The sequence below is a fragment of the Melanotaenia boesemani genome, chromosome 18 (assembly GCF_017639745.1).
Source record: "Melanotaenia boesemani isolate fMelBoe1 chromosome 18, fMelBoe1.pri, whole genome shotgun sequence".
Classification (NCBI taxonomy): domain Eukaryota; kingdom Metazoa; phylum Chordata; class Actinopteri; order Atheriniformes; family Melanotaeniidae; genus Melanotaenia; species Melanotaenia boesemani.
In genome coordinates, this window is record NC_055699.1 from 24740234 (window position 1) to 24765184 (window position 24951).

At 40.5% G+C, this 24951-nt stretch overlaps 1 long non-coding RNA gene across 1 annotated transcript; it reads left to right on the forward strand.

Annotated features, from left to right (window-relative positions):
* Nucleotides 1-1153: 1153 nt before the first annotated feature.
* Nucleotides 1154-24673, forward strand: LOC121628442. Its single transcript, XR_006008175.1, has 4 exons — nt 1154-1165; nt 6290-6297; nt 10226-10230; nt 24606-24673. It is a non-coding gene; the product is annotated as an uncharacterized LOC121628442 (long non-coding RNA).
* Nucleotides 24674-24951: the final 278 nt, after the last annotated feature.

Genomic DNA, 24951 nt, shown 5'->3' on the forward strand with positions numbered 1-24951 from the left:
ATGTCGGCTCCTTTTGTCTAACTCCGGAGGAAAAATCTGGGTTATAAAAAGAACGCTGATGAAAGACCTTTGAAGTTTTCTGCGAGAAATTATGGAGAGGAGTGGCAAAACGGCTGGACCCCTTCCACTTAAAATAGTAATTATGCTAATGCTTTGATATTTTGGATACTGTGAGAGAGCATTCAGACCTCCTACTCTAAGTGCTGTTATATTAAGGAAAATTAATTTCCTGGCCCTGCAAAATTACTTCAGAGCAGCTACTGTTCTCTCAACATAAAATCTTCTTTTACAAACAGTAACTGATACTGAAACTAATGACCGGCTCCTTCCTCTTTCTCTTATTTACAACTGCACAAGAAAAAAGAATTTGCTGCATGCAAATATGAATTATACAATATATAGGCTACATTCAGATTCTGCCCCAGTTATCTCAGAAAAGCTCCAGATATATATCACATATCCAAAAGGGATTCTTACTTGATTGATATATTACAGAAAGGATAGTGATCCTCTTGGTGCCACATGGTAATCAGTCATCTGTCATCTATATTTTGGAGAATGTATGACTGTGCTGCAATGAGCTATTAGCGTGAAGTGAAAAAGTGATCAGTCTTGGCTCTTTTGGAGCGGTTTCTGCTACATGAAACCCACCCCTGCTGTCTGGCCAAGTCATGTTCCCCACCCCGAGCTGCAGATAAAAACATGGGTGTGTGCCGGAGAAAGAGGAAAGTGGGGGATGAAACAGAAACCTCTTTTCCTGACTGCTGAGGAGATCCACAGATTTAAAGTCAAATCTCACAGCAATTCTGTAAACGGACAGTTTGTCATGTAAGATTACAGAGGTTGGGATTATTAAGACAAAGAGCAAGATGGGAGATTAAAAAAGAAATGGACAATAAAAGAAGAAGGTGTAAAGGTTTCCAGGAGGGAGAAGTGTGCAGTGGAGCATGTGGTTGTTTGGGGCAGTTATCGGCTCATTGAGAATCTGTGTCCTCTCCCTGAACTCGGTCACATGGAGGTGACACTGCTCTCTGCCTCACAACAGTCAATATCAATAACTACATTATGCGTCACTGCTGGAGGAGGGCGTTAGATGCTGTTTGTGGGCTGGGCAGCTGGTGTAGTTCCTGCTCTGTTTCTGTTCTTGCTGGGGGAAAACACAAGCGTTAATGGGAAAGTCTGGTGGTCTTTGTTGAAAGATGCACATCAGAATCATCTATCTGGTCATTGGCTGTGGTGGACTTTTCTGTCTGTTAGCTTTGGTAGCAGTTTTTTTTTTTTTTTTTTTTTTTGGTGTTTATTAGGACACAGGTAAATATCAGAATTACTGGTTTTCTAACAGATTTCAATAATATTAATATCTGCTTTAGACCAAACATTTCAGCCAAATCCATCCATCCATCCATCCATCCATCCATCCATCCGTAGGACAAACTATTGTCTCAGAAAGCATCTTTCCCACCTTGAAATGACTGGAGAAGAAAATCCAGGCGATCTAGATTTCCACAAGCACTTCAAATGCACCATGTACGCACGAACTGATCTGTTCATAAAGGCAATTTTGTCCATGCGAACCAGACGATCTGTGCACACGGATTTAAAGATTTGTCTGTGTAGAGATCTTTTTGAACATGAAAGTATTAGCTTTGTAAGGCTGAAGGTAAAAACATGTCTTTAGAATTTTAATGTTTGTGCATTCTTGTCATTTGTGCATGTGTAAATTTATTTTGTGTAATTCGTAGATATTTTTGTATGCTAATAAGTTACACACAAAATGGTTTACACAGTTTACAAACCATGTCCACACAATGATACTGAGCCAATTTTCTCTCCATAGGCAGTGGACTTAGTGATGGTGGACAGTGTCATCAAACTCCAGAGAATCAAACTGATCAGGCTCCCTGGAAAAGTTTTTTCCACCATGATGGAAAGGAGGTTCTGATTGATTGTTGAACTACATATTCGAGAGAAGCCATTTTTGTCCAGGTCGTGGAAAATCAGACCAGGTCATGGGAGTTTGACCACCCAGTCTACGTGTGTTTTGAGGACCCATGGACTGGGATTCTATTAGGCCTCTAGATTCATTGTTGTGGGCTTTTCCTTGGCACAAACTTGAGGTAATTATGGTGCATGTTAGACTCACTCAGGGCAGCTACTTGTCACCAAAGTTGCTTGTGATCTTCATGGACTGGATCTTGAGGCATCAGGGTTTCGTCTCTGTTTTTTAGAGGATTATGTGATTCTGTTGGTCTCATCAAGCTGTGACCTTCAGCTCACAGTGGGAAGCGGTCGGGATGAAAATCCTCCAAATAGGAGGCCATGCTTTTTAACTGAAGAAGGGTGGAGTGCCGCCTCCATGTCCAGGACAAGACTGTCCCAAATGGAAGAGTTGAGTATTTTGCAGTCTTGTTGATGAGTGATGGTAAATTGGAGTGAGAGACAGTCAGAAGAACTGGTGCTTTGTTAGCAGAAATGAGGGTGTTGCTCTGGTCTGTTGTTGTGAAGACGAAGCTGAGCCAAAAAGTTTTCTGTTTACTGGAACATTGTCATTCCAACCCTCATCTATGGTAGTAAGATGTTGGTAGTGACTAAAAAAACAAGGTTGTGGACTCAAACAGCTGAAATTAGTTTTCTTTTGAGGGTAGGGCTCAGACTTAGAAATAGAGTTAGGACTTTGAGCATCAAGGGAGAGTTATGAGTACAGCTGCTGTTCATCTGCATCAAAAGAGTCTGCTAGGGTGTATATGAAAATAGTTGCTGAAACAGATTTCTATCATTTGCAAATCTCATCAGCCCATATTTTATTAGCAGAATACAAACAACAAATCAGATGTTTAAACAAGACATTTTAACATTTCATGGAAAATATGAGCTGATTTTGAATCTACTGGTAGCAACACGTCTGTAAAAAGTTGGATCAGGAACAATAAAAGGCTGGAAAAATAAAAATAACCGGAGGAGCATTTGACAACTAATCAGGTTAATTGGCAACAGGTCAGTAACATGACTGAGTATAAAAGGAGTATTTCAGAGAGGCAGAGTCCCTCAGGTGGAAAGATGGACATGATCACCAATCTGACACAAAGTGGGTCGAAATATTGTAAAACAAATTCAGAAAAAGTCTTCAATGAAAAATTGTGAAGCTCCATCAATGCTGAAAAGTACATGGAGGTTTTAGAGCAACATCTGCTCCCATCCAGACAACGTCTCTTTCAGGGAAGGTCTTGCAGATTTCAGTAAGAAAATGCTGAATCACATCCTGCATCCATCACAGCATCATGGCTTCACAGGAGAAGAGTCTGGCTGCTGAACTGGCCTGCCTGCAGTCCAGACCTTTCACCAATACTAAACATCTGGAGCATCACGGAAGCAGAAATCCAAGAACCAAGGTTTAGGACTAGAGCAACTAGAATCCTGCATCAGACCAGAATGGGACAACATTCCTCTCCTAAAACTCCAGCAACTGGTCGCCTCACTTTCCAGATGTTTCCAGACAGTTGTTAGAAGAAGAGGAGATGCTACACCATGCTGAACATCACTCTGGAACTACTTTTTACAGAAGTGTTGCTGCCATCAGATTCACTATCAGCGACAGTATCTCATATAAGTGAGTACACCCTTCACATTTTTGTAAATACTTTAGTATATCTTTTCATGAGACAGCACTATAGAAATGAAAATTTGAAATACAGATATTTGATATTCTGTATAACAAAGTTTAATGTATATAGTGTTATCTCATGAAAAGATATACTAAAATATTTGCAAAAATGTGAGGGGTGCACTCATGTGATCTACTGTTCATTTTTACTGGAAATAAAATATGAGTTGATGAGATTTGGAAATCATTGCATTCTGTTTTTCTTTACATTTTACACAGGATCCTAACTTTTTGGAATTGGGGTTGTAGGTCACACCTATAAGACTGGTTTTAAAATTTGAGCTTCAAAAAGAGTCCTAAAAGAGATTCACTAGACATCTTCCTCAGTTTGCAGTCACTTTGCTGACTTGTCAACAGGTGTGATTTGAAGTATGAATAAAGATCTACTGTACATGTTAAAAAAAAAGAAAAAAGAAAAAAACGGGGATTAACCAGTTCTAGTCCTTCCGGGCTACTGTGCTGCAGGTTTTAGATGTTTCACTGCTCCGTGACACTTGATTTAAATTAAATGAATTTCCACGACAGCTTGTTGTGAAATTCTGCGCAAGTCTGTTAATGTCTGTTAGTCAGTAATTTGAGTGTAAACTCTCAACACCATCTGATACACAGAATAAAAAAAGTCAGCCTTACTGAATGAATGTTTAGATCAGATCAGATCAGAAATACTTTATTAATCCCTTTGCAGGGAAATTCATGTTTTCGGTACAACCCGTCCAAGACTAGACAAAAACATAAACACATAACACATACAGGAACAGGCAGACCGACGGAGCAGCCGTTTCCACAGCGCTCCTTGTCCAGACGTGCCGTTGGCCCCGGTGGCGGTCGTCATGTCGGAGGCAGACGTACCGTTGGCCCCGGTGGCGGTCGTCATGTCGGAGGCAGACGTACCGTTGGCCCCGGTGGCGGTCGTCATGTCGGAGGCAGACGTACCGTTGGCCCCGGTGGCGGTCGTCATGTCGGAGGCAGACGTGTCGTTGGCCCCGGTGGCGGTCGTCATGACGGAGGCAGACGTACCGTTGGCCCCGGTGGCGGTCGTCATGTCGGAGGCAGACGTACCGTTGGCCCCGGTGGCGGTCGTCATGTCGGAGGCAGACGTGCCGTTGGCCCCGGTGGCGGTCGTCATGTCGGAGGCAGACGTGCCGTTGGCCCCGGTGGCGGTCGTCATGACGGAGGCAGACGTGCCGTTGGCCCCGGTGGCGGTCGTCATGTCGGAGGCAGACGTGCCGTTGGCCCCGGTGGCGGTCGTCATGTCGGAGGCAGACGTGCCGTTGGCCCCGGTGGCGGTCGTCATGTCGGAGGCAGACGTGCCGTTGGCCCCGGTGGCGGTCGTCATGTCGGAGGCAGACGTGTCGTTGGCCCCGGTGGCGGTCGTCATGTCGGAGGCAGACGTGTCGTTGGCCCCGGTGGCGGTCGTCATGACGGAGGCAGACGTACCGTTGGCCCCGGTGGCGGTCGTCATGTCGGAGGCAGACGTACCGTTGGCCCCGGTGGCGGTCGTCATGAGGAAGCATTAATATCCCAAACTCTACATCCCACCTAACCAACTGCTTAGATCAATATTTTCATTGTTCTCTGTTCATGTTTTTTTATTTTCAGCAGACATCAGCAAAGTTCATGCAGCTGGACAGTAAAACTGAGTAATGCACACTAATCGGGGGATGTTAGGGTACAAAGCAACCACTAAGCTGGCACTCCAAGGGGCCTCACTATGTTGGTGGTCCTCCTTGCTTAAGGAAAAACAAGGCCGGTCTAGTCAGAACTTTCAGAGTTTTCTTGGACAGCAGCAAAGGCAAGTGAAAGTCAGATTGTTTTAATTTATTACAGGTGGGGAGTTAATGGACCAAGCTCTGTTTTTTCTGTCAATAGCACCAGCGCTGATGAAAAAACTGCTACCCACGGCAGACAGGACCTGCAGTTGGACGGGGGAATCAGATCAGAGTCGGTTGTACAAACATAAACACTAAGTAAAATTTTTAGGACCCGTTATTTGCTGTCCTATCTCCCCTGATCTGTAGCAGCATGAGAATCTTCAACCACCACTTTGTGAGCCTTGGGACTCTGATGCCTCAAACTGATGTAAAGACCCAGCACTGATGAGAGGCCCCTTGCTGTGTGTGCTCATGTTGCCAGCGTCTGAACAAACAAAACACCACATAAACAAACCACAAAGACTGCTTCCAACTGATGCCTAGTATGTACAGTCTGCTCTGCAAGAAGACAGTCCAGAAGGGAATGACAAAAAAGATTGCATAGATTAAAACAAAAATAGAGACAAAGCATGATGTGCTGAGTGTTTTTCTGTCATTTTAAACAGCAGTGCTCTCACTGGAGTTATGATTATTAGTTGGTCTTCAGTTTGTTCATTCAACAGGGGCCTGTCTTTGTGAAATGAAGATAACAAATGAGAACAGATTGTGTGTAATATGAAGCAGCCATTAGCTTTCTGTCCTCACTGCCTTCTACACCCATTCACTACGTTCAACAAACAGACTGAGTGCTCTAACTAGTGGACAGGATGCAGATCAGCTAAAAAAAAGCTGATGGAGTCTGACAATGACAACAAGGGTGCAAACTGATAATATAGACAACACAGAGGTTCACAGATGCTCCAGATGTGCTCGACAGTTGACTGTGTAAAAGAGGCCTTACTCCTACTTCAGTCCCAGAGCTGCAGCTGGACTCCCAATAAATTGCTGTTTACAGGAGGGAGAGGTGATTTTGTAGGTGGCCTGTTTGGAAAGTAGGATACTGGCTTCCGACAATGGGCTGAGTGCATGCAAGCCTTGGAGCAAAACAGACTGTGCCAGGCAACCCTAGATTTGCACTATTGCATGAAATCTTTAATTGTGCTGCTCATTGCATGGATTCATATGATTGCAGTCATTAAGAGAGCCTTGTTTGCGCAAATGTAAACAATCCAAAGCTGAGGATTTGGGAGAAAATGTAAAAACAATTGCATTTAATATGCTGTAACAACTGAATATAACACTCTTACCATCCTACATGCTTGTATTATAGTTTCAGGGTGCATTCTGCCAGAGCCAATGAAATATGAGCTCTAAGATTAATTTGGTTTCCAGATGTTTACAGGTTAGCTGTGGTACCTGCTGGGCAAACAAAGAAAGAGTAGAGAAGTCACAAATGTAATGTGATTTAGAAACTGAAAGAAAGCAAATGGGATGGTGTGTAAAATGGAAATAAAAACAGGATGCTATGGTGAAAGGTCTGGACTGCAGGCAGGCCAGTTCAGGAGCCGGACCCTTCTCCTGTGAAGCCAGGCTGTTGTGATGGATGCAGGATGTGGTTCAGCATTGTCTTGCTGAAATCTGCAAGGCCTTCCCTGAAAGAGACGTTGTCTGGATGGGAGCAGATGTTGCTCTAAAACCTCCATGTACTTTTCAGCATTGATGGAGCTTCACAGATGAGGAAGCTGCCCACGTCATAGACACTAATGCAGCCCCATCCCATCAGAGATGCAGCTTTTCACCTGTCCACTGATAACAAGCTGGATTCTCCCTCTCCTCTTTAGTCTGCAGGACACGCCGTCCATGCTTTCCAGAAACTAGTTCATCTTTCCATCTGAGGGACTCTGCCTCTCTGAAATACTCCTTTTATACCCAGTCATGTTACTGACCTGTTGCCAGTTAACCTGATTAGTTGTCAAATGCTCCTCCAGTTGTTATTTTTCCAGCCTTTTGTTGCTCCTGCTCCAGCTTTTTACAGACATGTTGCTACCATCAGATTAAAAATGTTTTCCATGAAATGATAAAATGTCTCACTTTCAACATCTGATATGGGAATAAAATATGTGTTGATGAGATTTGTAAATCATTGCATTCTGTTCTTAGTTACATTTTACACAGTAACCCAACTTTTTTTGGAACTGTGGCTGTATTTCTGTCTTCTGCAGTATTATGGATTGTGCAGCATATTTGTGGATTGTCTTTTGTGGGTTACAGCTAATTAAGCCCAACCTTCCTTTAGAGAATTTCGTATCCATGAAAGAAACATGGCAAAAACAAAAAAAAAGAAAAAAAAAAGAGAGAGAGGCAATGTGTTGAGTAATCTCTTAACTACTCTTATGCGTATGAGATAGTGTTTGTGTGTGTGTTTGTATGCGTATGTGTTTGTATGTTCTCCATCAAGCCCTGTGACTCATCCATTTTTCATGCCTGTTGGCCCTCACAGAACAAATCATACAGGTAATGCATCCTGTGGGAAGGACAGATGTCATTGTGTGTGTGTGTGTGTGTGTGTGTGTGCGAGAGAGAGAGAGTAGTAATGAAGACTGTGAGGTATCTATATTATTTTTGCAAAGCAACTTACTCATTAATGGTTGCACATTTTGGTTCAATAAACATTTCATCAGTCCCAAATATAATGAAATGTCATTTAGGTTTGGATAGAAAATGCTGTACAAACGTTCTGTAGCACGTTGATTATGTTGAAATCAGTCAGTGTTGGTTTTCTGATGCTTGTTAACCGAACCAGTGCTCACTGAACAGTGAATAAGCAGAGGAGACCTGCAGCAGCAGATGAAATGCGAAGGTTTTCTCTACAGGCACATATTTTTTTACATCTGGTTCAAGCATGGATGTTCTGTCTTTTTGCCAGTGTTTCAGTATCTGCAATTAAGCTGAATGGAGGTGCTGTTTGTGCTCCAGATGTGAGTTATCGCATTCTGCACCATGTTAACCCAGTATGCTTATTAGTACTCCCTTCAAGGTGTTGAATCTATGCAGAGATGGAGGATGAAAAAGGTTGATGGGTACCTGATTCTGGTCAAGGAAGGATTTAATCTATCAAGCATACAGATCTCCTACTTGTCATATAGATATGTGTTTCAGTGTAGTATAATTTTACTTGGTTTAGACCAGGATAATTATACAATCCCAGGCATGCAGCATGCTCCTAAAGAAGGTGGGACGGTAAAGCTGTTACCACTTTCTAATGTTCAGATTCCCTCTAACTACATTTAAGACATTCTGGCATCGAGGGCACCAAGTGTCCAAACATTTCAGGTTTTATTCAATTTAGCTGAGTTTAATTCACAAAAAAGAGTCCCCTCAAAGTTCGTTTAAAGATTTAGTCCAATCTTGTTATAATCCAGTTCAATCTAATTCACTGTAATCCAATAAGATCCAAGCCAATTCATAAAAAAATTGCCTAGCCAACGAAACCAGTTGGTCTCATCAAATCCTATTCTTGATCCAATCCCCCATCCAGTGCATTGGGTGACAATGGAGAAGAGAATTTTCCTTTGATAGGAAGATATCTGCAGCAAAACCAGACTCAGAAAGGGTGGACAGTTGGCTTGTCTGGTTGAGGGTTGAAAGGACAGAAAAAGGGGGGCCAACAAGCACCATAACTCTTATTGAGGGATACCTTCTAAGAAAGAAAAAGAGGAACACAAGTTAAAGATTAGCTCCTGGCATCAGCCTCGGCTTATAACTGCAGAACTTTTGGGATGGCTTAAGGTGGATGTATACGGTGTCTACATTTGGTAGGGTTGGCATAGATCAGGGATGCCAGCAGGTACTGCAGGACACTGGCTCAAGAGGTCCGGAGTTGGTGATCCCTGGCGTAGCTGATGCTTGAGTGTAGGGTTACAGCATGGTGTTGCAGTTTCTCTTTTCAGTTCTGGTTGGCATTTGTTGTTTGTTTAACTGGCCGCTGACGTGGTGCAGTACATGGACGCATATGAAAAAAAAAATTCTTATGTTAAAAAATTTACACTGCAAACAAATGAATGGAAGTTACCATGCCAATTCAGCTAGAAGATCCAAATATCTGGAAACACGTAATAACAAACTGACCAATCACAAGAGGTGCACCTCAAGCCTTTACGGACCTGCGCACAGCCTACAGCGGTGACGACGTAACCGACCTTATGCAGACATTGTGCAAGTTTAAACCAGAACTTACTGTAAGATTTATCAAAAAGGAAAGGTTAAAGCCTAGAGAGGGTGTCTGCTCCCTGAAGCCAAACTGGGAGCTGGTTCCACAGAGAGGGGTCTGATAACTGAAGGTTCGGCCTCCCATTCTAGTTATAGAAACTCTACGAACCACAAATAAACCAGCAGTCTGAGAGTGAAGAAAATATGGTACTATGACATCAGTAAAATCCAATGGAGCTTAGTAATTATGAACTTTATATTTGAGGAGGAGAATTTTAAATTATATCCTGGGTTTAACAGACAGCCAGTAAGGAGAAGCTAAAAGTGGAGAAACATGATCTCTCCAGCTAATGCTAATCAGAACCCTCGCTTCAGCTGGAGGTCTTTCAGAGAAGTTTTGGGACAATCCACTAATAAAGGAATTATAGTTGTCCTATCCTGAAGAGACAAATGCATGGACTAGTTCTTCTGCCTCGCTCTGAGAAAGGATGTTCCTGATTCTGGCAGCATAATGCAAATTAAACAAGGTGGTCCTTAAAACCTGCTCCCCATCGTAGAACTAGAAGCCAAGTTCTCTCCTCCTCCTTTATTTAACCAGATAAAAACCTCTTTAAGATTATAAACCTCTTTTTAAAGCATGACTTAGCCAAGAAAGCAGCACAAGCACAAGTTTGTAATACACCACATAACAGAGATCAACTATCAAACCAATCAAAATGAAGGTATAAAATTCAGTTCAAAGCCTTTATTGTCATTACACATAGTGGTACAACACAAGGTAACCAACATCAGGTAGTACATTAGCGTGGGCTCTACTGCAAAGGGCTCACACTCATGCTTCTCGAGCTCATAGAATCAACTTGAATTTCCCCAGAGATATTAGTTTTGTTCATTTTAAATCAGTTTGTAAGTTATTCCAAATGGAACAAGCAACATATTTAAAAGTTTTTTTTCCCCAAGTTGTGTTCTCACTTTATGGACCACCATCTGTGGTCCAGAATGAAAGCGAAGGCTACACTGAGTCTTATTTCTAGACATAGGTAGTGAGATATGAAGTTAATACCATGCAGAGTAACATGGCTCGCCTGTGTGTCCTGTGGTGCTCAGGTCCTAAGACAACAGCTTTAGTCTCATCAAAAGTCGTCCAGACCATTGTGTGTTTTACTAAGTTTTGGCATGGGGTGGGTTCAAAACTGGTGGGGGTGCCAGAATATTCGGTCTGACCCGTCCTGGTTGTAAGAGTCTTGAAGTTATTGAAGAAATGAGCATTTTCTGTAATGGTGGCTCTTTGGGTTCATTGTTAGTGGATTTAACATCTACCATAATGTCATCTTATAAATTATTTGCCAATGATTTTGAGCATTATCTGTTGAGTTAGAAGCTCCCCGTGGTAAAGAATCCTTTAAAAAATTCCTGGATCCAGATGGTGGTTGGGATCACCCCCAAAATATAATCTCTTATTTCTTATTCCATTTCTGAGATTTCCTGAAAATTTTATCAAAATCCATCCATAACTTTCTGAGTTATGTTGCTAACAGACAGACAGACCTTTGCAAAGGTAATATTTACTATTTTGAGGACATGAAGACTGAATGCTGTGAAGTCAATAAAGCCAGAGCTCTGCTTAAATCTGCCTATATCCCTAAATATAAGTACAGATTAGTAAATTCCACACTTTGCATAGGAATGTTCTTCAGTAGTACACACATCTTTGTATAGGCACGATCCCTGGTTTCACTGAGATGAATGTATTCCATGATATATTTATCATTTTATGCCTGCTTGAAACTCCTTCTTACATATAATTAGAATTTTCCGGAGTTGTCTGCACATCTGTTGCTCCAGTCAGATTTATATTACTCTGGCCATGTGTGTGTGACTGGGACTGTGTGTTTTGCCATTCAGCAACCTAGTGATACTCAGAGGAGCTCAAACAGTACACTGGGATGGCAAAATACACATTGAGAGCGACCTCTTCCAAGTCTGGTGGGCATTTTCCAAAAGAGTGATATGTGTGAGTGACCACGATGGCTCTGTGTGATGAACTGAAACAAATGTACTGAAGTAATGGCTTACTTGTGCAGAGGATGTCTGAATCCAGGCTGCAGACATGTTAAGGGAAGTGGTTTACCACAACTCTGCCACCCACCTAACATTCCTTCTGTAAAAGCACTGAAGACATCAACAATCCTTCTAGTGGACTTCCTCAGGTATCATTCCTGTGTGAAATACAATAGTGGCTATTGGTTGAAGCAAAGAATGTAGGAGGTAGATGGTCCAGAAGAAGGAAAGAGGGAATTAATTAAATTGTTCTGGTGAATCCATCCATCCATCCATCCATCCATCTATCCATCCATTTTCTGCCGCTTATTCGGGGTCAGGTTGTGGGGGCAGCTGCCTAAGCAGGGAAACCCAGACTTCCCTCTCCCCGTCCACTTTCACCTGCTTGTCCAGGGAATCCCGAGGCGTTCCCATGCCAGCCGAGAGGTGTTGTCCCTCCAGCGTATCCTGGGCCTTCCCCGAGGCCTCCTCCCGGTGGGACGTGTCCGGAACACCTCACCAGGAGGCATCCTGACCTGATGCCCGAGCCACCTTATCTGGCTCCTCTGGGTGTAGAGGAGCAGTGACTATATCTTTATTAAACATCAATCATAGTTTGGTCTTAGTATCTGACATCCAATAATATTAACTTTTTTATGATTACAAGAGAAGGCAACTTCATGATCAAGCCAAGCAAAGTAAACATGAATCAGCATAGAACAAGAGACTGAAACAGGTATTACTTTTTTAATTTCCATAAATGTATTTGCTCATAGTCAGTTTGTGCCTGAAAATGTGCGTTACGAATGTTGGTGCATGTAAAACTGAGTCTGCAGCACATAAGGTTTGCACATTTCCCTTTATCTTTAAAAGTCCAGCAAATCAAACAAGACCATGTGTGGATTCAGCAGATGCAGCATCATGCATGCATCCATAAAACAATGTGATATTCCATTTTTGGAAACAGAGGATTTTGCATATGTCGTGGATAATAATTTTTCATCTACATGAGAACATCTTTATGCTGCTTTTGGGGAACATCTAAATTTCAGAGCCCAGTAGGGACTCACAGTACACTTTTCTGCAGCAGGTTAATTCAGCCTTTCTGACTTCGTTTACACAGGTAAGAATTAAAAACAGGTAGATGAACAACTACAAAAAAGCCACTTTCCTGTGTAATATGAGTGCAGCTGTCCGCTTGCTTAGACCCAGATCAGGGTGGATCATAGTGAATCTCTCCATTAACACAAAGCAGCTGTTCATACCACAGATTCAGAGGTGAGGAGGCTTTACATCATCCCCATGTGCTGGGATTGGCCAGCGTGCCCTCTTACCCACACTTTTCTTCCCTTACAAGTATAACAACAGTTCATATCCAAACTAAAGCACACACAAAATCCTGGAACAGTCCCTCAGATCTGTTTGAGCATAAGCTTCTGTGTGGTGTGATACCAACAGGAGGAGTTCAGGTGTAGAAGGATTTTACTTTGTTGGTGTTGAGCAGATTTTAGTGTTTTGTGGAAAGTAGTCTTCAAATAATGTTTAAGTCAAGTTTGTTTATAGGCATGTTCAAAACAAGACATTGATCAAAGTGCTGTACAAAAAAAACAAACAAAAAACAAACAAACAAAAAAACAAAACAAAACAAAAACAAGAGAACAGCGTCACAAAAATAGATTAAAATACCAAAAAACAATACAAATAACAAAATGTCAAAAACTCAGCCTGAATTAATTTTTTTTTTTTAATGAGTTTGGAACAGCTTTGGAATAATGTAAAAGCAGAAATAGAAAAGATTTTACAAACAGATATCCCTTTATAATGAACAACTATAGACCTGTCTCTAACCTTTCTTTTATTTCCAAGATTATTGAGAAAGTTGTATTTCACCAGCTTAATGACTTTTTAAATGAAAGTGGAAATCTTGATAAATTTCAGTCCGGCTTCCGACCTCATCACAGCACTGAAACAGCCCTGGTCAAAGTGCTAAATGACATTAGGTTGAATACTGATTCTGGTCAAGTATCAGTCCTGGTTCTGTTGGATCTCAGTGCCAAGTTTGATACTGTAAATCACAGAATCCTGTTGCACAGGCTGGAAAACTGGGTTGGACTTTCTGGAGCGGTTCTTAACTGGTTCAGGCCCAATTTAGAAGGCCGGAGTTATTTTGTTACGATAAGCAGCTACGAATCTGAGTGCGTGGGCATGACTTGTGGAGTCCCCTAGGGTTCAGAACTTGGACTTCTTCTGTTCAACTTGTATATGCTCCCTTTGGGTAAAATATTACTGAACTATAGCATTAATTATCAAAGTTATGCAGATGATACACAACTTTATGTGTCTCTGTCACCAGATGACTGCAGTCCAATAGACTTATTGTGTCAGTGTCTGGAGCAAATAAACACCTGGATGAGGGATAATTTTCTACAATTAAATGAAGACAAAACTGAGATTATTCTGTTTGGTAGCAAAGAGAAGAGGGTCAGCATTGGCAAACACCTGGAGACTCGGGCTCTTAAAATCACCGACCAAGTTCGTAACCTGGGAGTGTTGATAGACTCAGATCTGACTTTCAGCAGCCACATCAAAGCTGTCACTAAGACAGCTTTTTACCAGCTTAGAAACATCAACAGAATTAAAAGTTTAGTCTCCCAGAAAGACCAAGAGAAACTCTTCCATGCATTCATCTCCAGAAGGCTGATTTACTCTAACGGTCTTTTAACAGGACTTCCTAAAAAGAGCATTAAACATCTGCAGCTCATACAAAACACATCACACCAGTTTTAAAATATTTACACTGGTTTCCAGTCAGTCACAGAACAGATTTTAAAACCCTTCTGATTCTTGCTATGTGTTGCTGCCTTTTACTATTTCTTAATATCTGTAATTCTTTTGTTTTATGAAAAACACTTAACAAAAACAAAACTAGGACTAATAGACATCTTAAATATACTCTTATTAATAGCTAAAAAATAATAATGGTTAAAGATGCAGTGGATGCAGGTCTACATGATAGAACAAATGACGCATGCCTGCAGCTGAGAACGGACTCCTTCCTTAGATGGAGCTTGGAGATTAAATTTATTGTACTATCAACTGTAATGAAAACATCTCAACTTAGTTTTTCATTCTTCTTCAAATATAGGACAGTTGTAATAAGCTTTTCACTACATATCGTACTGTATATGATTTTGTATGTGACAAATAAAATTTAAATTTAAAGTGCCTACATCTATATTTGAATTCTGCAAAATGTCTACAAACAACTTTTTCTTTGTTTTTTTACTTTCTCTCTGCATTTCACAACACCCACAAGTCTTATTCGATTTCACTTCTAATGAATGTTCTTATGTTGCCGAACTTAAAAAAAAAAATAAAAAATTAGAAGTAAATAAAAGGTCTTGGTACTGGTGAGCTGGTGAGGTCCTGATGTAGAGGACAAGGCAGTTCCATAGTTTTAACCTGGGACAACCAGAAGCAACTGATCAGTGGATCGCAGAGCTCTGGAAGGAGAGAACAAAGTTAAAATGTCTGACCTGCTGGGTGGTTGTCTGTGATGGCTGCCCAGGTCTTTGGGACCTCTTGGTCTCCCTCTGATCCTTGCAGGAGGGATTGTTTCTTTTGCATGATGACACTCATTATTAAATACAACTCATTCTTTTATCATTTACACTCCCACAGACACTGTTGTCCTGCAGGTTTAATCACCTACAGCTGCAGTTATGTTTGTTTTCCTAAAGGTGCTCCTGATAATTGTCTGCTTTGTTTTCTCATAGAGGCTGTGGGATGTTCTCTGGTAAATTTCTTTACACTTGTAGCAGTTGGTTGTCTGATTTTGATTTTAAGGTTTTGCTGTTTTCTAAATTTTGTATCCTTGTCTTCTTCCTCTTCTGCTTAGCCCCTTTCTTTAGGTCCTCGTGTCAGGTCCAGCAACAACATGTTCAGCAATTCAGCAATAAACAAATAGAAAATTAAAAGAAATAAAAAAACACTTAAGTATTAAGGGGAGCCTTGTATCCACTAAGATTAATTTCCTTTTAAAAGCTATAAGAAGTAAGAAATAAGAAGGAGCTAACAGATTTAAACACCTGAAAACAAGTAATAAACGTTTTAAAATCTAATCTACACTGGATTTGAGTGGATTTTATGCTGGTGTGAGGATTGACTTGCAAATCTCAAAAAAGAAACAGAGCATGAAGGCCTCATTTTCAATATTTGCTGTGCTTTTTATTTCGTGATGAATATCAACTCATCATGAATTTGATGGCAGTAGTACACATTAAAAGTGCATTAATCATGTTTTCAGTGTCGCATCCTTTCCTCTGGTAAATGTGCTGTCCCATTCTTGTCTGTCTAAAGGAGACAACCTGCTCAACAGTCCCACTCTTATTTGTCATATTTTGCATTTTCTGATGTGGCAACTACTTTCAGTGTGTGAACGATGTGGGGCGTAAGCAGGTCAGTCCAGCTACCATGTTACTGTACTACAAATCATACAGGTATGATATGCAGTCTTGCGTTGCTTTGCTGGAATATGCAACACATTCCCTGAAAGAGAGGTTCTCTAGATTAGAAATTATATTGCTCCACAGCAGGAGTATCTAATTCATGTTAGTACAGGGGCCACATGCAGCGCAATTTGATCTCTGTTGGGTCGGGCTAATAAAACAACACCATGCAACACCTCCATCTACTGTGATTTGCATTTGCACCATCTTGCAAACTTATATTTGCTCATGCACATCTTTTCATGCAGACTTTATTGATGTGTATATATTATTTAGTTGCTTTTTTATTTGCAGTTAAATTATTCTGAACATTTATACCTATTCATGCTAATTTATTTAATTTTATTTAATGTTTTTTCTTCAAACTTTAATTGATGTATAAATATTTTATTGTTTTTTTATTGCTTGGAGCTTAGTTTTAGCGTGCATTGTCAAAAGATTTTACATCCCTCAGTACAAACCCTTCTTTGCTGCTGTGCACATGACGATAAACTTCTTAAACTGAAATAACAACATATCAACCTATAAATCATGAACACTCACAATTTTTCCTCTGTTTTAGTACATTATCAACATTTTAAAATTTAATTTAAGTACAATTAAAATAACTTCTAGCTCTTGACAAATTATGCTAATTATATTTTCTTCTTAATTACATTTTTTTAAAATTATTCATGTATCAAGAGCTAGAAGTTATTTTAAATGTACGTATCTGTACATTTCCACATCTATGTCATCCTCATGAGTAATTAGGACCCTCTGGCAGGCCGGGTTTGACTGTATCTTTGACAGCCCTGCTCTACAACCTATTAGCACTTTTCTAGATGAGTAAACTCACAGTTCCATAGGTGCTAATGTACTCCCACACCATCAGTAATGTACACCAAGCTGGATGGCCTCTACTCGGTAAACTGCAGGATGAGACTTTCATGAAAAAAAGTTTTTCTGACCACAGAACAGTTTTCCATTCTGCATCCATCCATTTTAGATGAGCTTTAACCAGAAGACGGGGCCATTTCTGGATCGTGTCTGGCTTCTTCTCTGCATGATCGAGCTTGAACCTGCATGCGTGGATGATATTGCACCAGAGATTTCTGAAAATGTTCTTCTGCTCATGTAATAATTTCCATGACAGAATCATGTCTGTTTATAATGCAGAACATCATCATCATGGGCCTCCTGAATTGTTTTTTTTATCCCTTGTGCACAGAGATGTCTTCCAATTCTGGATAATATGAAATTTAAAGTTCTTGCAATTTTACATTGAGGAACATTAGAATCATGTTGCTTCTTAATGTAGTCAATGCAGGCTGCTGAACCATTTTGAAGCCTGGGAGATTTACATTATTTACATTTTAAACAGTTTTTTGGAAATGTGGTTGTATATGATTGTTACTGGCTGGATTTCTCTCTTCCTCTTCAGCCAGCTGCTGATCAGTTGCTGTGGGCTCACCGCCCAGAAACCTAAAAGCTCTCCAAAGGAAGAAACTGAAAAGATAAGATACCGGCTTTGGGTTATAATGTGGTGAGCTCACTTTTTCTCCCTCTGCATAGAGCGTAATCACATCCTAGAACTTAGATGTCCTGCACATTCAGTTTTAGACGACCTAAATGTGAAATGCACCCTCATGATGACTGCCCAACATTATCTGAAATGTTGAGCATGTTTTTCTGCTGCTGATTCATTCCAGGGAATGCTGATGGATAAGGCATTTGTGTTTGTTATACTGTGGTGCGATTGTTTGGGTGCAGGTCAGCCCCTGCGGTTTTGCCAGAGCCATTCAGAGGATGCAGTGACCACTGGATAGTCTGACATTCCTAAAATAACCCAAATTATAGGTCTGCAGATGAATTCTGATGGGAAATGAACAATTTCTATCCAGGACTCCCACAAACATGCAGTTATTATAGCTCAGCCAAGTTTAGCACATTCCTTCTGCTGCAGTGTCCAACTTTTAAAGTCTACATGGACTCGCAGCAGCACAGGGACATTTGTAGGCCTTTCCTCTGACAGTGAGCCATGTGGTAAATAAGATTTCCAAGAGTGGTCATATAGCTTTAAAGTGTCCTGCAGAGTTATTTTAGTTGTGAGAAGGAAAATGTGAACAAGCAGGAGTTAGTGACAACCGCCATGTTGGGTCAGTGTTGCTGGCCAGGCGGCGCTGGAGACCATCAGTGGTTCTCTGTCGGGACCCCGCTAAGTTTGAGGAAGTTGGCTGGATTGCAGCATTGGACATAACGATGGAAACATTTTGGCCTTAAAGCCAGAAGGGTTTCCACATTTATGAACAATGTGTGCTCATCCTTCCCGCTTTTTTTCTTCAGCTAAATTAATTCTGATCAGGATTTAATGTTAAGTTTACTTTGAATGCTACTATATACAGTACAAATCCATACAATTACACTGTGCTTTAAGGAAAACAAACATTTTCATGTCATGTCATGAGGTAATGTTTTACCTCAATTATCATCAGGAAGGTCTGAACATGCTGTAAGGGTGGCACTGCCCCTGGTTTGAGGCTTAACTGTAAAGCAACAGTGAACAGGGAAGATAGGTCAGCCTTCCAGACATCCTGGGTTAACACTGGAGAGAGTTGGTTGAGATGTTTGGGCGTCCAGACAGAAACATCTGGAAGAACTTGTTAGACTGATAAAATATCTGATGCAGCCTGAGGAAATGGAAAGCATTTTAAGATACTTTCTTCAAATGTTTGGAATACCCTTATTAACCTATTACCATGGCAACCTGACCTTTCTGCAGAACACAGAGGATGAATAGTTGGAAAGATGTGTCACAAAACTTTCTGGCTGTGTGCAGTGACTAGCGTTTGACCTTTGGACAAACCCAGGATAGCCCCGTTTTTATCTTTATACTGATTAATCGTCTCTTAGGTGTTTATTTTTATTTATTTAAGTGGTTTATAATCATCTAACTTTCAGCAAGAAAGCAGTACTTTCAGGGATGACTGGTATCATCGTGCTAACAGCCCTCCTGAGATTAAAATAAAATAAAATTAATTAAAGCTTTGAACAGACCGTTTTAAATTTCATATTGAAACCAAGAACAGAAACTGTAAAATTTTTACTATGAAAAAACAAAATCCTTCGAAATGGGTAAATAATTTACAGCCCAAGCAGTGCAACACACTTTTCATCCAAGTTTTTAGAGAAAAAACTTGATGGGCATTTCATCCACAGGTTATTCAAACGGCATCAAGTTTCACCAGAAAGACTAACTAATAACTATAAAGTCAAGGCTCTGCTTTTCATGCTTACTTTTTGCAGAGTTTGGGGAGTTAGCAAAAAGTTTTTAAGGATGTTGACTGAAAACAATCTTTAAATTTTAAATGATGAAATAACATAAACAGCCACCACAACCAATCAGCTGTCAGAGAGAAGCTTCAGCACGCTGAGGAGAATTAAATCATTTATCCAAATTATAAGTATTATACAAGCAGCAACTGTAAAAGTTATCTGTCAAAACATGAATATTTAATATTAACGAAGAGATTTGTATAAGAATTTTCAGTCTTTTTTTTTTTTATATAACTCCATCAAGATTTCTCTGATACTTCACTTTTGCATACACACAGAACGGCACACACTCCTGATCAAATATTGATTTCTGCTTATGTAAACTGTCATATGAATGTCTGCAACCCAGCTCTCCATGCTGCTTTCTCTGCCGGCTGGAAGATTCTTGCAAAACATTTATTTCAATTCACATTTTTATGTTTAAACATAACTATACTAACAGAGAAAAATAATAGAAAAAAATAATGACTCAAACAAAAGACTTTATTATACAATGAAATCAAAGAGAAGGTGGGAGGTTTTTCCTCAAGGACACATTTCCAACCTCCTACGTGGAGAGAAATCTATACAACTCTTCAAGGAGACCTGAACACCTGGCTGAGAGCTTCAAAGATGACATTCACCAGATAATCAGAGGGAAAAACAGGCGGTAAAAGTCAGATGTTACTTGATGTCGATTAGTGAAACTTTGGAGGAATTCCACTGACAAAACCTCAGTAAAACTACTCAGAGTTAAAGTCATGCATTCAAAAGCTTTATTAAAACAGATGCAAGTATCAGCAGCTTCATTTGTTACACAACCACTGTTGGTTCAAATCTGCAGCAATGACTCATGTTCTGTAAGATTAAACAGGTTTAGACATTGGGGAAATGTGATGTGTTTATTAGAATCGGCAGAGTTTCATCCACTAACAATAGATCTGGATGTTTGGCTTCCCTCAAGATGATGCAACTAGAAAACGAGAAACAACCTAACAGAAAACTGTTTTTACTGCACATGTAGGTATTTTATAACACTAATGTGAGATTGTGCCTGACTGTCATGGGACAACGTGAGAAATGAGTTTCAGACGTCACTCTGCAGGTGTGTTTTGAGGACAAGAAAAAGAGCAGCTGAGACTGATGACTGATGCTGTTCCAGCACAATTTGTGCATTTTCCCGAGCCTAGAGAAGGAAGAGTCGGGCAGAGTAAAAGTAAAAGCATAGTTCTGTCCGTTTGCATCAGTTTTTATGCAGGTTCCTATGACAACGCATCCCTTGTACTTTCTGCTGCTGTGGCTATTCAGCTTTGTTAAATGTAGTGATTTCTATTGTGTACTTTTGCATAGACATGCATCATTGCTCATGTAACGCAGCTCTCTGTGCGTAGGTGAATGACTCTGGATGTATAGTCAACACAGAACAGTAGTGCTAGAAGGATTTAAATACCTACTGTACTAAAAATACTTTACTACTTTACTTTGCTAAAAGTACCACTTAAAGTAAGTAAGTATGTGCTTTTAAACATAGTTAAAGTATTAAAAGTACTTGCTAAATTTTGGATAAAGAGGTGGGTATGTGTAAGTTAACACATCAATATTTTGGGCTGTACCATTTTAATTCCCAATGAAACAGATGATGTTACTAGGAACACTGGAAAAATGCCACATGAATGATTAGAAAGGTTATTGTTCTTCATTATTATGATGAATCAGAATGAAGTTTATGTTAGTCGTGACCTGCAGAGATAGATGTTTTACCACCGGTTAGTGCTGCTGCTGCAGGTGAAGGAGGGTCTAACATCACCTGACCTCTTTGATTGATTTAGTAGACTAGTTACCTTCTTGTTATTGATCAAGTAAATCCCTGCAGGACCAAATGGCAATTTTTTAATAATGACCATCTGATTATAAATGATCCTGCTAATCATACGGTTACTTACCAAAACCCTAAAAGAAACTTCACACAATATTTTAATTTAATGATGTTATCGTCCAGTCATGCTTCCACCGAGAAAAATAGTCCTTGTAGAAAACGGGACTTTACCTCTAGAGGTAGCAAGGCGTTATAACATGTAGGCATCTGTTTGCAATGCAGAGGTTGTAGAAGTACGTTTAAAGCCTATTAATTTCTCTGTGGTTGGTGCTGCTGGATGACTGGAGGAGCAGGGACATATCCATATAAACTCCCTCCCACACCTAGACAGTCAAGATGTTGGACCAGAGTCAGAGGGAATTGGGGAGTGGCCTCTGCAACAGCCCACAGTGGGCAACTCTGCTCCCAAATTTCCACAATACTCCAACTTAAAACCACAGCTGGCAAAAAGAGCAATGACATCAGTGCCTGTGCAGCACATTTCACTGCTCTGCATATGAGCAACTACAGCACAATGGAAAACAGACGTAGCTGCGGTGGTGGGGCGTTGGTTGCAGTACGGGGGGTGCACTGTAAAGTCTGAGGACATAGAGCGGTGCAAACGTTAACTTTCAGGGAAGACTGACCAGATGCCAGTGAGTTACAGTCCAAATGGAAATGTCTTAAAGATTTGCCTGCTCCAAATCTCAGTTCCTTTTATCTTTTCATGTAGCCTAAACCAGAGACATAACTTCTAAAATCTAAATGTGTGTGTATATTATGCCTGAAATCTGCTTATTTTCACTACAGGGTGTGCAGAACTATTAGGCAAGTTGTATTTTTGAGGATTAATTTTATTATAGAACAACAACTATGTTCGCAATGAACAGAAAAGACACATTAATATCAAAGCTGAATATTTTTGGAAGTTGGAGTGGGGCTTTTTTAGTTTTAGTATCTTAGGAGGATATCTGTGTGTGCAGGTGACTATTACTGTGCATAATTATTAGGCAACTTAACAAAAACCAAATATATACCCATTTCACTTATTTATTTTCACCAGGGAAACCAATATAACAACTCAAAATTTACAAATATACATTTCTGGCATTCAAAAACAAAACAAAAACAAATCAGTGACCAATATAACCACCTTTCTTTGCGAGGACACTCAAAAGCCTGCCATCCATAGATTCTGTCAGTGTCTTGATCTGTTCACGATCAACATTGCGTGCAGCAGCAACCACAGCCTCCCAGACCCTGTTCAGAGAGGTGTACTGTTTTCCCTCCCTGTAGATCTCACATTTGATGAGGGACCACAGGTTCTCTATGGGGTTAAGATCAGGTGAACAAGGAGGCCATGTCATTATTTTTTCTTCTTTTAGACCTTTTCTGGCCAGCCACGCAGTGGAGTACTTGGATGCGTGTGAAGGAGCATTGTCCTGCATGAAAATCATGTTTTTCTTGAACGATCCTGACTTCTTCCTGTACCACTGCTTGAAGAAGGTGTCTTCCAGAAACTGGCAGTAGGACTGGGTGTTGAGCTTGACTCCATCCTCAACCCGAAACAGTCCCACAAGCTCATCTTTGATGATACCAGCCCATACCAGTACCCCACCTCCACCTTGCTGGCGTCTGAGTCGGAGTGGAGCTCTCTGCCCTGTACTGATCCAGCCACGGGCCCATCCATCTGGCCCATCAAGACTCACTCTCATTTCATCAGTCCATAAAACCTTAGAAAAATCAGTCTTATGATATTTCTTGGCCCAGTCTTGACGTTTTATCTTGTGTGTCTTGTTCAGTGGTGGTTGTTTTTCAGCCTTCCTTACCTTGGCCATGTCCCTGAGTATTGCACACCTTGTGCTTCTTGGCACTCCAGTGATGTTGCAGCTCTGAAATATGGCAAACTGGTGGCCAATGGCATCTTGGCAACTTCACGCTTGATTTTCCTCAGTTCATGGGCAGTTATTTTGCGCCTTGTTTTTTCAACATGCTTCTTGCGACCCTGTTGACTATTTTGAATGAAACGCTCGATTGTTCGATGATCACGCCTCAAAAGCTTGGCGATTTTAAGAGTGCTGCATCCCTCTGCAAGACATCTCACTATTTTTGACTTTTCAGAGTCCGTCAAATCTCTCTTCTGACCCATTTTGCCAAAGGAATGGAAGTTGCCTAATAATTATGCACACCTGATATAGGGTGTTGATGTCATCAGACCACACCCCTTCTCATTACAGAGATGCACATCACCTGATATGCTTAATTGGTAGTAGGCTTTCAAGCCTGTACCGGTTGGAGTAGAACAACATGCATAAAGAGGATGATGTGATCAAAATACTCATTTGCCTAATAATTCTGCACACACTGTACATTGTAAGAGAACGAGCTGCTGTTACAAATATTTATTGTTAAGTGACCTTCTCTTGGGTAAATGTCAGATGTCCAATGGTCAGTAAATGCAGCATGCAATGTACTTCTATATTGTTTTTTATCATGGTCTGGGTGAATATTCGATTCTGATTGGCTGTAGGGTGTCTGTTAACAAGAGTTATAGGACACCTATAAAAAAAAGTTCCGGTCGAATAGCCTTATTTTTGTAAATTATTGCACTGGCTACACACTAGTTGGTAATTGTGGCAACAGAAACTCAGAACTTATGTTGACATTTCACTGTTTATTTATCACAATGGCAAGACATTAGATAAAACACGAGTGATTTTATAGTTTTCACCTATTTGGTGAATTTGATCATTTTGAAGACTGGGATGAAGAAGAAGAGAGAAAGATAAGAGAATATCTGCCATAAAACCAGCAGATGTGACGACTGAAGTTAAACAGCCAACACTGATGAAGAAACTCTGATAAAACTGATGATCTGAATAAAAACTGGTTTTTCCTTTTACCATTGAAGTGCGAGTGTTGTGATAAAAGTTCTATAGCAGCATCACCCAAAGTAAACACCTGCTGATAAAATACACCATTGGCTGTTTGTTTTACTAATTTTTCTTCATTTTTTTTACACTTTTTTCCTGGTCAGTGCTCCTTCCTGGCCTCCAGAACTTTTCTAGACCCGCCCCTGCATAGCTGAAACATAAATCCTTTCTACAGCTGCATCCTTTCGTCAGCTACTGTGTTAAAGAAGGTCCTGCCAAAAACTTTGGGGTAAATATGCGATGGTGTGAACCATGAGCTGCTAGTTTCCTCCTTCTCAGATGAACCATAAACACACGTAACAAGAGAGAAAAGCCGTTATAATTCACAGAACAACATAAGACGAGGAGGCACTGCTCCACAAACAGAGAAGAGATCTGCTAGAGCAGACACTTTGGTACAAAACACAGGATAAGTTTAAAAATAAAAAAATATGGGAAAAGTGCGGGTGTGGAACCCTATTACCGGGAAAAGAGTGTGTGTTAAAACACCCTCCATTCTTCGTCCATGGGTTGCTCCATTAATGCTGTGTTTATTCTCAAGTCCATCCATAGAGCCAGCCAGCTGATCTTTACCATCGTTCTTTTCCACGTCCCGCCGTCATAACAGAGAAATGATGGATGTATGGGGCTTGTCAATAAACAACATATCCATGCTGATACGGATCCACGCATGCCTTAATTTCATTAAAAATGTTAATGTTTTTAAATTAATTAATGCCATTAACGCATTATTTTTGACAGCCCTAATATAACATTCCCT